We start from the raw sequence: 13,995 nt of genomic DNA, 5'->3' as shown, positions 1-13,995 counted from the left end.
CTGTATGGCTTCTGATGCGAGTTTCTATTGTATTTGAGAGTTTTGCAAGTGTGGGAGTGTGTTTCTTTCAAACTGAGTATCTTTACATCGTTTGCGTATCTTTACTATTCCAATTTTGTATCCTTACATCGTTTGCGTATCTTTACTATTCCAATTGTGTATCTTTTCATTTCTCGTTTGAGTATCTTTCTTTAAGGCTTCGGAAGCGAGTTTCTATTGTATTTGTGAGTTTTGCAAATGTGGGAGTGTGTTTCTTTCAAACTGAGTATCTTTACATCGTTTGCGTATCTTTACTATTCCAATTGTGTATCTTTACATCGTTTGCGTATCTTTACTATTCCAATTGTGTATCTTTTCATTTCTCGTTTGAGTATCTTTCTCTAAGGCTTTCTGATGCGAGTTTCTATTGTATTTGAGAGTTTTGCAAGTGTGGGAGTGTGTTTCTTTCAAACTGAGTATCTTTACATCGTTTGCGTATCTTTACTATTCCAATTGTGTATCTTTACATCGTTTGCGTATCTTTACTATTCCAATTGTGTGTCTTTACATCGTTTGCGTATCTTTACTATTCGAATTATGTATCTTTTCATTTCTCGTTTGAGTATCTTTCTGTAAGGCTTCTGATGCGAGTTTCTATTGTATTTGAGAGTTTTGCAAGTGTGGGAGTGTGTTTCTTTCAAACTGAGTATCTTTACATCGTTTGCGTATCTTTACTATTCCAATTGTGTATCTTTACTTCGTTTGCGTATCTTTACTATTCCAATTGTGTATCTTTTCATTTCTCGTTTGAGTATGTTTCTGTAAGGCTTTCTGATGCGAGTTTCTATTGAATTTGAGAGTTTTCCAAGTGTGGGAGTGTGTTTCTTTCAAACTGAGTATCTTTACATCGTTTGCGTATCTTTACTATTCCAATTGTGCATCTTTACATCGTTTGCGTATCTTTACTATTCCAATTGTGTATTGATAGGAGCACAAAGTGTGACGTTCTTAATGTGATTATGCCCTATTCTTACTCTTTGTTACCTCTTATTTAGTATGTTTTAGTTTCTTTTGTAAGAATAAGTGTCTAGGTAGAGCTTATATCAATTATGAGTGAATTGATGATGAAATCGTGCTAAGTGTTGATAATCCTTGTTGAGATATGATTCCTTGTTCGAGTAGGATTCATCCTTTCGTATTTCTTTGTTTCTAACATACTTATTCTTAGTAGGAAATACAAATCCATGTTGGAGAAGGAAAGCAATCCTAGTTCCACAAGGAAAGAGAAGAAAATACACTTAAAAGCCCAATCCATTCAAGAATCAAAATGCTGTCAATATTCATAGTCCAACTTCGACGGGCTCCCCTGGATAGCTCCGATCGCGTTAGAAGACCTACTTTATATGGAAATAAAGGTATTTGAGTCTAGTTTCTGTAGGATTTGGAATCAAATCAATATCTTATTCCTACAGAGAGATATGACTGAATCATTGATCGGAGGTCCAATGAACTCGGCGGAATTATCTCAGCCATTGATTTGCTTTTGATCCAAGGGCTATGAGGGAAACTTGGGACTTTGTTCCTCCTGCAAATAGAGCACAAATATGTATCAGAATGTCCATAAATCCCAGTACCAAAGAATGTCAAAGAAGGCATGCAGCAAATTAAATGAGAAGAGGCAAGAAAGTCAAAGAAGGCATGCAGCAAATTTAATGAGGAGAGGTAAGAAAAAATCAAACATGGCTGCAACAAATAAGACTTTTGCTGCCTCCCTAATTCAAAGGAAGAAATTTGTGCAAAAGAAATCAGCATTAAAGGAGGAAGAAGATATGCAATCCTTATAGAAATCAGAATTCTGGCACTGCAGATCATCCAACTTTGACGAGCTCCCCTGGACAGCTCAGAATGACTGAGAAAGTGCATGATATATGGATGAAAAGCCACGGAAGTCTAGTTGAAATGGCCAGTTGGAATCATCTCAATATCTATTTTCTAGAGAAAGTTATGGCCACAACAAGGGACAAAGGTCAGATCTGCCGAATCTAGGAAACCTCAACCAATTTGGTTTCAACTTTGTGGACTTTGTGGCCATCCTCCCTTGGGTTTCTTCCTCTATATATAGCACCTCAATTCCACAGAAAAAGATCATCAACCTTGCTCACAAGACTAGCCAAAGCTCTGCCTTAAACACTACTCATCATCCTCAAAGCCATTCAAGGCGAAAACACCATCTTCCCTTCATTCCATTCGATCCAAAGCGCTACGCATCGGATTGCCATTCAAGTTGAAGCCGTGCTGCCTTGTTTTGATACCGCTAAGGAGATTTACAAAGTGTAACTCGTTACTTCTTCACTTATGTTTTCGGTTTGGATTCTTTGTGTGATGTTGTGTTTATGTTTTTGGCTAGTTTCGAATTTGTGGAATACTCTCATGTAGTTTACGATTTTGCAAGATGTTATAAAGTAGTTCTGATTTTGTTGTCTATGATTTCTATGTAGATATCGTGAGTTTATAATTCAATGATTTAATGATTCTCTTTCTTGGGCGTTAACTATATGTGATTCAAGGCGCTAAGTTAGTTTTGCATATAGGATTCTTAAGTGTTTTTGATAACTTGTTAAAGTAAGTGACATGCTTGACTTGTTAGTAATCACTAGGAATTAACCATGATTCGTTTGTTATCTAAGATGCGCTAAGTAATTAGATAAGAGATGAATCAATGAAGTGGTAAGATTGAGAATGACATGTTACCTTGTAATTTCTAAGCGCTAAGATAGGATTACCAGGCCATGTTTCGAGTTAGGGATGCGCTAAGTAACCTAGTTCGGTATTAGGTTGTTGTTTGTTCACTCAATACTTGTCCGCTAAGGCTCGGTGTTTGCATAGGATGAGATTATGATTTTGAAGCTACTTGTGACGATTTGTTTGGTGATGTTTATGTGTTGGTTGGTTGATCACATGTATATATTAGTTTAGGATTTATTTTTATGTTTGAATCGAAATATATCTCAAATCTTTTAAACTCTTATGAATTCGTTGTTAAATGTTTGTGATTCTTTACCCTGGTTGGATCCCCGGTTTGTGAACGATACCCTCTTGCTTTATACTACTAACGATGCTTACAGGGTTAATATTGATCTCGAGTAATCGAACCGATCAAATGGCGCCGTTGCCGGGGATCCATCATTATGGATCCCAATCTTTTTTATTCTAACATATAGTAATTTTATCTTAGGTTGGTATTTTTTATGATTGAATGCATGATTGTTGTAGGTTGTAAATCGAACGGAATAGGTAAAGTCCCTTTTGTTAATATTAGCCTTAACCCCTCATGTTTTCTTCCAAATTTTTTGCATGAGGTTGAGGGCGGCTTTTATTAACACTTGGAGATTCGTCTAACACCCAAGTTTGTTTCTAGCTGAGTAAGGGGCACGCTTTTTCATTACTCTGGTGCATGGGACCAAAATTGGATCTCAGAGAACTATTGACTGACATACATCTCGGTGATGGAGTCGATAGGGGGCTTGCCCTCCGTAGTTCAACAAATGAGTCCTACCATGTTACTATCTCTGAATTAGCTATCTCGCCTTCTGAAACAACGATTCAAACTTGTGTCTAGACATCCATACTTAGGCCGCACGTCCACTTTGGTTTACAACTTAGAATTAATGGATCATTTAATTGTTTGAATAACAACTTAAGAATGTTAAAGCATGAAATCGATTGAAAAGTAACTTATAAAAAAAAAACTTTTTTCTTGTATTCTTTTTTCTTATTTTGCTGTAACATATAGTAATTTTAATTGTGTATACTTTATTAGGTTTTTGAGTTGAGAAATTAAAACGAACTTAAACATAAGATTTGACATCATGTTGGATTGGTTGTTAAGCTAGTTTTTGTTTCTTTTCTCCCCTTAACATGTTCTTGTTATATTTGAATGACTTTTGATATGTTTGTGACTTGTATATATCAATGACTTTCTAATTGTTATTCTCTAACTTTTGCATTGCATGATAGAGCGTTCGTTTAGAACGTCTATAAAATACCCTGAAAAACATCATCGTTAGTATAGAATAAGCAGGGATCGTTCAGTCCGGGGAATCAAAAGGGCCTCAACACTTATCATGTTATTGGGGGATTTGATTTGGATTCTAAAACTACAACTTAAAATAAATCCTAAATTACTTATATACAATTGATCAACCATTCATCACATAACCAAAACACGAATTCTACTCAAGAAACATGTATGACATGCATAGAACAACATATAGGCAGCGAATTATTTCGATTCTTTCTAAGTCCATTTCAATTCCAATTCTAATTAGAGTCCGAAGCGGTTCATCTAATCGTTAAGACTTCATAATTATTTAGAATCAACGAAGCGTTCAATCCTAAACATATGCTAAAAAGAGTCTAACTTCACGAAGCGTATTAGTTAAACACAAAGAAGCACATAAACACATTAAGTCGAATTGGAGACATATAAACATGCATGGCGTCACTCATCATGTTTAAACATGCAAATTCCTAGAACTATCACAGCCCTATATAAGTAGCAATAATTGAGACACGAAGCGCATAACTCGATTAAATACTACTTTGGTGAATGAAATCGCAACCCAAGAAGAGCCATGGCCGTGGCTTTCTCAAGCATTGATTTAGATGCACAAGTTCAAGGAATAAATCGAAATAAAACCTAAAAACAATTCGGAAACCTACTGCCCATAATCATCTAACACGTCAAACATACATATTTCAATGAATTCATACAATCAAAACATAAAACCAAAGAAGTCTGAATTTATGTTCTTCATATATAAAACCGAAAATCACATCCAAGAATTCATACAATGAAATCGAAAATTTCAGAAAACCAAAAGAAAAATTACAAGCCATGGATGAATCACACTTTAGAAACCTTCTAGGATTCGGCAAGAATGGATTCGATTTGGGAGAGGAGGAAGATGAGCACGGTTTGGTGATGATGGATGAAGGTTTTGTGGCTTGAATTTTCTGGTTGTGTTTGGGCAGCAATTCGGCTAGCTTTGTGAGAGAATGGAGATCCCTTTTATGAAGGGAGGCCGAGCTATATATAGAGGAACCAAGGGAGGAGAGGCTGCTCGGTTTTGGGCTGCTTGGTCCATCAATACATGGCTGTGATCTCTCCTCAATGAATGCATCGAATGGCTGCCCTTGTTCCTGCGAAAATTCAGTCTTTATCTCCTTATTTCTCTAGGGTTACATGGGCTGGACTCTCCTTGTATTTTGCTGAATGATAGGCACGGAAAAGCTTCCTTCACAAGCTGAATAGATAGGGCACGGCTCTCTTTGATTGAATGGAAGGATAGCACGACTGAAACTCCTTCTTTTTCTCTAGATATTATCTCCAAAATTCTGAAATTAATCTCCCTTTAAAACCTGAATGGTAGCTCGGCATAGGACTCCTTCTCCATGTAGTACACGGCCTCCTTAATTCCCTCCTTGAATTATCTCTTCAAATCTGAAAATAAGAAAAGAATAACATAAGTAAAAGATAATTCATTCGAAATTCATGTCTTAATCTAGACAATAGTTGTCTTAAAAAGACATATGAAATAGATGAGCTCAACTAGATTAGGAAAGTTTCTAATTTGCAAAAAAGGAAACTTACTAGAATAAGAAAGTTACTAGAACAAGGAAGTTCATTTAGGAAAGTTTCGTAATAAGAGTTTGAGTTCAAGTAGGACTTTCCAAAATGGTACGTTTCCTAGTCTAACAAGGATTCCTAATGCAAACATGACTCTCAAGATATCGCCAATGCGACCAAAACGTCGAAAGATGAAGACTCCTAATTCAACTAGGTTTCCTAGTCCTATAAGGATTCCTACTCAAACTAGGACTCTAGACCAATTCTTCGTTTTTAACTCGTGTAAGCACAAAAACACATCCATAACCATCCAAGACTCCTATTGTGACTCAATGACTCGATATTACAACAATAAGGGTTAAGCAAAGTACAATTGGAGGTAGAAACATATTAAGAACGTAGCACAAAGTGCTCCTATCAACTACCCCACACTTGGCTTTTGCTAGTCCCTTAGCAAAACAAAACAAAACTACACAAAACTCTATTGCCCCTAAATGATTGTCTCAGAATCTCAAAACACATAGCTTTCAAGTTTAAGCATTTGAATGTAAGCACATAAATTCCAAGTTTCATAAACATGTTTCATAGTATGAATAAGTAAGAAATGAGACAATAGGCACATAACATGTTTAGTCAATCCAATCCTCCTCACAAGGCATACTCTCTTCTTTTCACTCAGATTCATGGTTATGATTCACACACAAGTATATGCAAGAGAACGGATAATAAAGCATCAAATAGCCTGCATATTTCATCAAATGAAAGCACTTTGTGAATAACAAAAGGAAAACCTCATTTAACAACTAAGTGCACAAATGGACCAAAACCATATGCTCAACTCTTGTGATCGTCTCCACAAACCAAGATTTGCTCATTTTAAGAATCATTAGGATCATTTGATAAGGGTGAATGGTTAGGCTTAGCTAAAGGCATGGAATATCAAGGAATCACAAAGGTAATCCTATAGACTTAGCAGAGTAAACACCATCCTTATGACACCACACACCATCAATGGCCAAATATAACAAGTTGGGCCCAAACATCATTTTAACCACAAAGTGAACATGGACAAAGGTCAAATAAACTTTTTTAGACCTTCAATTCAACTCAACTCCAAATCACAACTGGAAGACAACATCTTTTCTTTCCTTTTCATGTATTGCCGATCTCATCATTTTTTCATTCATCATCATTTTTTCCTTTTCTTTTTTCGGCATTTGCTTAAAAGCTTGTTCATATTTTCTTTTCTCATGTCTTCCACCCCACACTTATTTCATGCATCATCACAACATCATCTCAAAAATAGTTCTGCCAAGTCTATAGGACAAGGTAGAGATAACTATACTAAGCATGGAGATAATATAGGTGATGAAGAAAAGGCTCAATGTAGGCTCAAATGGGGTTCAACTAAGGGGTCCCAAACAGGGCACATATAGGGATACATGGCTGTTTGGCTAAAGTGGTGGTAATCCTAGAAATGATCCATAAATCCCTTTCAAAATCAGAGCATTTTATGACTTAAAAGTTTCAACAATCACAAAAGATGAGTTCTAGTAAATTCTAGAGTCCATTAAAAGCTATGGCACATAGTCATTGAATATGCAAAGAATAATGAGGTTCACAAAACAACCACGAAATTTCATATTATCACTCAAGAAGAAAGCATATATAGGCTCAAAAACTCACAGGTTGTTATGGACTTAGACTAACCAAACATGTATGTCATATTGCATTCAATCAACTCTCACATGTTCATACCACATCCACATTATCAATGAAACTTACAATTCAATTCTTATGAAATGCAAAACCATCATCTATGCATTTAGAGATATAATCATCCTAGACTTTAGGGGCATCCTAAGACTCAAAACAACACATTTTTTTCGAATTTTCTAACATTTTTACGAATTTTTTCTTTCTTTTTCGTTTATATCATGAAATCAAAGCAAAAATCAGCAAACAACGATCATGCAACCCTACCCCACACTTAGAAAATTACATTGTCCTCAATGTAAGCTCAATAATCAGAATGTAATTCATAAGTAGAGAATAAGATCACACATCAATACATATACAATTCAACCATAAGAGTGAAGGGATAAGAAAATGCAAACTCCCGTAGACGACTCCTCCACAGGTACGGTTGAAATGGGTTGCCTCCCATGCAGCGCTTGAGTTTTAAAGTCTCTCAGCCTAGACTCTCTCATGCTCATACATCTTTTGGCGCAACTCTCACACTCGTCTCCTCATACGTGTGCTCCTCAAAAGGTTCATAGTAGGGCTTAAGTCGATGCCCATTCACCTTGAATGTCTGACCTGTTTTGTCACTTTTAATTTCAATAGCACCATGAGCAAACACATTAGTAACAACAAATGGACCAACCCAACGAGAACGTAATTTGCCAGGAAAAAGTTTAAGTCTAGAATGGAATAAAAGAACTTTTTGACCAACTACAAACTCTTTCCCACGAATCATCTTGTCATGATAAGCTCTCGTTTTCTCCTTGTAAATCCATGCAGCATCATAGGCGTCATTTCTTATCTCTTCAAGCTCATTGAGCTGCAATTTCCTATGAAGACCAGCTGCATCCTTGTCCATGTTGAATGTCTTCACCGCCCACCATGCTCTGTGCTCTAACTCCACTGGAAGGTGACATGCCTTCCCATACACCAATCTGAACGGTGACATCCCAATAGGCGTCTTATACGCAGTCCTGTAGGCCCATAATGCATCATCTAATCGATCACTCCAATCCTTCCTTGTTGGACCTACAGTTTTCTCCAGAATTCCCTTGATCTCTCTGTTGGACACTTCTGCCATGCCACTTGTTTGAGGATGATATGGTGTCGAAACCTTGTGGGTTACTCCATACTTCTTAAGCAATGCCTCAATAGTCCGGTTGCAGAAATGAGAACCTCCATCACTTATCAAAACTCTTGGTACTCCAAACCTGCAAAATATGTTAGTTCTCAAGAAACCTGCAACCACTTTCGAATCATTAGTTCGGGTGGCCTTTGCTTCCACCCACTTCGACACATAATCAACAGCTAACAAGATATACAAGAAACCTCTAGATGAAGGAAATGGACCCATGAAATCAATGCCCCACACATCAAAAATTTCGACAATTATAATGGGGGATAAGGGCATTTGATCTCTCTTACCAATATTACCAGTCCGTTGACACCTATCACAAGAAACACAAAACAAATATGCATCCTTGAAAATAGAAGGCCAATAGAAACCACATTCCAACACCTTTAAAGCTGTTCTACGAGGCCCAAAATGACCTCCACATGCCTCACTATGACAGAAGTTAAGAATCGACCTATGCTCATTCTCTGGGACACATCTCCTAATGACTTGATCACTACATTGTTTCCATAAATACGGTTCATCCCAAATATAGTATCTAGCCATTTTCTTCAATTTAACCTTATTAGCATGCGAAAGTGTACTAGGAAAATCCTTAGTAACTAAATAATTGACAATATCGGCATACCAAGGCACACTTACCTCTATCCCAAAGAGTTGCTCATCTGGGAAAGTCTCACGTAGTGGCTCTCTTTCCTCATCTCGCACGATCCTACTCAAATGATCAGCCACCACATTCTCACTTCCCTTCTTGTCTCGAATCTCAAGGTCAAACTCTTGAATCAATAGAATCCATCGGATCAATCTGGGCTTAGCATCCTTCTTTGTCATCAAATACCTTAAGGCTGCATGGTCAGAATACACAACAACTTTAGAATGCAAAAGATATGATCGAAATTTGTCTAAAGCAAATATTACAGCCAAAAGTTCTTTTTCCGTAGTCGAATAATTCATCTGGGCCTCATTAAGAGTCCTAGACGCATAGTAGATCACTACGGGCTTCTTTTCTCTTCTTTGGCCCAACACCGCCCCAACTGCATAATCCGAAGCATCGCACATCAACTCAAAGGGCAGGTTCCAATCCGGAGGACAAATGATGGGTGCACTAGTCAACAACTCCTTCAACTTCACAAACGCTTTTTCACATGCATCATCCCATATGAACGGCATATCCTTCTGCAATAGGGTACACATAGGTCTCGCCACCATGGAAAAATCCTTGATGAATCTCCTATAAAATCCTGCATGACCAAGGAAAGAACGAACCTCTCTCACAGTTGTGGGAGAGGGTAAGTGATGCACAATATCAACCTTAGCCTTGTCTACCTGAATACCCTTAGCAGATACAATATGTCCCAAAACTATCCCTTGATTAACCATGAAGTGGCATTTTTCCCAATTAAGCACAAGGTTAGTTTCTACACACCTTTTCAATATTAACTCTAAATTCTCTAAACATGCATCAAAGTTTTTACCATAAACACTAAAGTCATCCATAAAAACTTCAATGATATTTTCGATAAAGTCAGAGAAAATAGCAAGCATACATCGCTGAAACGTACCTGGTGCGTTGCACAACCCAAAGGGCATGCGTCGATAGGCAAAAGTGCCAAATGGACATGTAAATGTCGTCTTCTCTTGATCTTCCGGATGAATGCATATCTGGTTGTAGCCACTATACCCATCTAGAAAACAAAAGAACTTGTGCCCGGCTAATCTTTCCAACATCTGGTCCATGAACGGCAAAGGCATGTGATCCTTGCGTGTTGTAGCATTCAGCTTCCTATAATCAATGCACATCCTATGACCGGTCACCAACCTCTGGGGTACTAACTCATTCGCCTCATTTTTCACAACAGTCACCCCACTCTTCTTAGGCACAACTTGCACTGGCGAAATCCACTGACTGTCCGAGATGGGATAGATCACTCCACAATCAAGCAGCTTGATCACCTCATCTTTCACGATTTTCATCATTGGTGGGTGCAATCTCCTTTGAGCATCACGTGTAGGCTTGGCGCCATCCTCTAATAGTATCCTATGAACACAAGTTGTAGGGCTGATTCCCTTGATATCCGCCAAAGTCCATCCAATAGCGGTCTTGTTCCTCTTAAGCACATCAATCAATCTAGCTTCCTGCTGCTCACTCAGCGTTGATGACACAATAACTGGTAGAGTATCATCCTTTCCAAGGTACACATACTTCAAATGATCTGGAAGCTGCTTCAAATCTAACTTTGGGGCCTGAACCACAGATGGTAACAATTTGCGTATTCCAATTGTGTATCTTTACATCGTTTGCGTATCTTTACTATTCCAATTGTGTATCTTTTCATTTCTCGTTTGAGTATCTTTCTCTAAGGCTTTCTGATGCGAGTTTCTATTGTATTTGAGAGTTTTGCAAGTGTGGGAGTGTGTTTCTTTCAAACTGAGTATCTTTACATCGTTTGCGTATCTTTACTATTCCAATTGTGTATATTTACATCGTTTGCGTATCTTTACTATTCGAATTGTGTATCTTTACATCGTTTGCGTATCTTTACTATTCCAATTGTGTATCTTTTCATTTCTCGTTTGAGTATCTTTCTCTAAGGCTTTCTGATGCGAGTTTCTATTGTATTTGAGAGTTTTGCAAGTGTGGGAGTGTGTTTCTTTCAAACTGAGTATCTTTACATCGTTTGCGTATCTTTACTATTCCAATTGTGTATCTTTACATCGTTTGCGTATCTTTACTATTCCAATTGTGTGTCTTTACATCGTTTGCGTATCTTTACTATTCGAATTGTGTATCTTTTCATTTCTCGTTTGAGTATCTTTCTGTAAGGCTTCTGATGCGAGTTTCTATTGTATTTGAGAGTTTTGCAAGTGTGGGAGTGTGTTTCTTTCAAACTGAGTATCTTTACATCGTTTGCGTATCTTTACTATTCCAATTGTGTATCTTTACTTCGTTTGCGTATCTTTACTATTCCAATTGTGTATCTTTTCATTTCTCGTTTGAGTATGTTTCTGTAAGGCTTTCTGATGCGAGTTTCTATTGAATTTGAGAGTTTTCCAAGTGTGGGAGTGTGTTTCTTTCAAACTGAGTATCTTTACATCGTTTGCGTATCTTTACTATTCCAATTGTGCATCTTTACATCGTTTGCGTATCTTTACTATTCCAATTGTGTATCTTTTCATTTCTCGTTTGAGTATGTTTATGTATGGCTTCTGATGCGAGTTTCTATTGTATTTGAGAGTTTTGCAAGTGTGGGAGTGTGTTTCTTTCAAACTGAGTATCTTTACATCGTTTGCGTATCTTTACTATTCCAATTGTGTATCTTTACATCGTTTGCGTATCTTTACTATTCCAATTGTGTATCTTTTCATTTCTCGTTTGAGTATCTTTCTGTAAGGCTTTCTGATGCGAGTTTCTATTGAATTTGAGAGTTTTCCAAGTGTGGGAGTGTGTTTCTTTCAAACTAAGTATCTTTACATCGTTTGCCTATCTTTACTATTCCAATTGTGCATCTTTACATCGTTTGCGTATCTTTACTATTCCAATTGTGTATCTTTTCATTTCTCGTTTGAGTATGTTTCTGTATGGCTTCTGATGCGAGTTTCTATTGTATTTGAGAGTTTTGCAAGTGTGGGAGTGTGTTTCTTTCAAACTGAGTATCTTTACATCGTTTGCGTATCTTTACTATTCCAATTTTGTATCCTTACATCGTTTGCGTATCTTTACTATTCCAATTGTGTATCTTTTCATTTCTCGTTTGAGTATCTTTCTTTAAGGCTTCGGAAGCGAGTTTCTATTGTATTTGTGAGTTTTGCAAATGTGGGAGTGTGTTTCTTTCAAACTGAGTATCTTTACATCGTTTGCGTATCTTTACTATTCCAATTGTGTATCTTTACATCGTTTGCGTATCTTTACTATTCCAATTGTGTATCTTTTCATTTCTCGTTTGAGTATCTTTCTGTAAGGCTTTCTGATGCGAGTTTCTATTGTATTTGAGAGTTTTGCAAGTGTGGGTGTGTGTTTCTTTCAAACTGAGTATCTTTACATCGTTTGCGTATCTTTACTATTCCAATTGTGTATCTTTACATCGTTTGCGTATCTTTACTATTCCAATTGTGTATCTTTACATCGTTTGCGTATCTTTACTATTCCAATTGTGTGTCTTTACATCGTTTGCGTATCTTTACTATTCGAATTGTGTATCTTTTCATTTCTCGTTTGAGTATCTTTCTGTAAGGCTTCTGATGCGAGTTTCTATTGTATTTGAGAGTTTTGCAAGTGTGGGAGTGTGTTTCTTTCAAACTGAGTATCTTTACATCGTTTGCGTATCTTTACTATTCCAATTGTGTATCTTTTCATTTCTCGTTTAAGTATCTTTCTGTAAGGCTTTCTGATGCGAGTTTCTATTGAATTTGAGAGTTTTGCAAGTGTGGGAGTGTGTTTCTTTCAAACTGAGTATCTTTACATCGTTTGCGTATCTTTACTATTCCAATTGTGTATCTTTACATCGTTTGCGTATCTATACTATTCCAATTGTGTATCTTTTCATTTCTCGTTTGAGTATCTTTCTGTAAGGCTTCTGAAGCGAGTTTCTATTGTATTTGAGAGTTTTGCAAGTGTGGGAGTGTGTTTCTTTCAAACTGAGTATCTTTACATCGTTTGCGTATCTTTACTATTCCAATTGTGTATCTTTACTTCGTTTGCGTATCTTTACTATTCCAATTGTGTATCTTTTCATTTCTCGTTCGAGTATCTCTCTGTAAGGCTTTCTGATGCGAGTTTCTATTGAATTTGAGAGTTTTGCAAGTGTGGGAGTGTGTTTCTTTCAAACTGAGTATCTTTACATCGTTTGCGTATCTTTACTATTCCAATTGTGCATCTTTACATCGTTTGCGTATCTTTACTATTCCAATTGCGTATCTTTTCATTTCTCGTTTGAGTATGTTTCTGTATGGCTTCTGATGCGAGTTTCTATTGTATCTGAGAGTTTTGCAAGTGTGGGAGTGTGTTTCTTTCAAACTGAGTATCTTTACATTGTTTGCGTATCTTTACTATTCCAATTGTGTATCTTTACATCGTTTGCGTATCTTTACTATTCCAATTGTGTATCTTTTTATTTCTCGTTTGAGTATCTTTCTGTAAGGCTTCTGAAGCGAGTTTCTATTTTATTTGTAAGTTTTGCAAATGTGGGAGTGTGTTTCTTTCAAACTGAGTATCTTTACATCGTTTGCGTATCTTTACTATTCCAATTGTGTATCTTTACATCGTTTGCGTATCTTTACTATTCCAATTGTGTATCTTTTCATTTCTCGTTTGAGTATCTTTCTCTAAGGCTTTCTGATGCGAGTTTCTATTGTATTTGAGAGTTTTGCAAGTGTGGGAGTGTGTTTCTTTCAAACTGAGTATCTTTACATCGTTTGCGTATCTTTACTATTCCAATTGTGTATATTTACATCGTTTGCGTATCTTTACTATTCGAATTGTGTATCTTTACATCGTTTGCGTATCTTTACT

Source organism: Argentina anserina, unplaced genomic scaffold (genome assembly GCF_933775445.1).
Source record: "Argentina anserina unplaced genomic scaffold, drPotAnse1.1, whole genome shotgun sequence".
Lineage (NCBI taxonomy): Eukaryota > Viridiplantae > Streptophyta > Magnoliopsida > Rosales > Rosaceae > Argentina > Argentina anserina.
The sequence above is the reverse complement of the archived record's forward strand: the minus strand, read 5'-3'. Positions refer to the sequence as shown.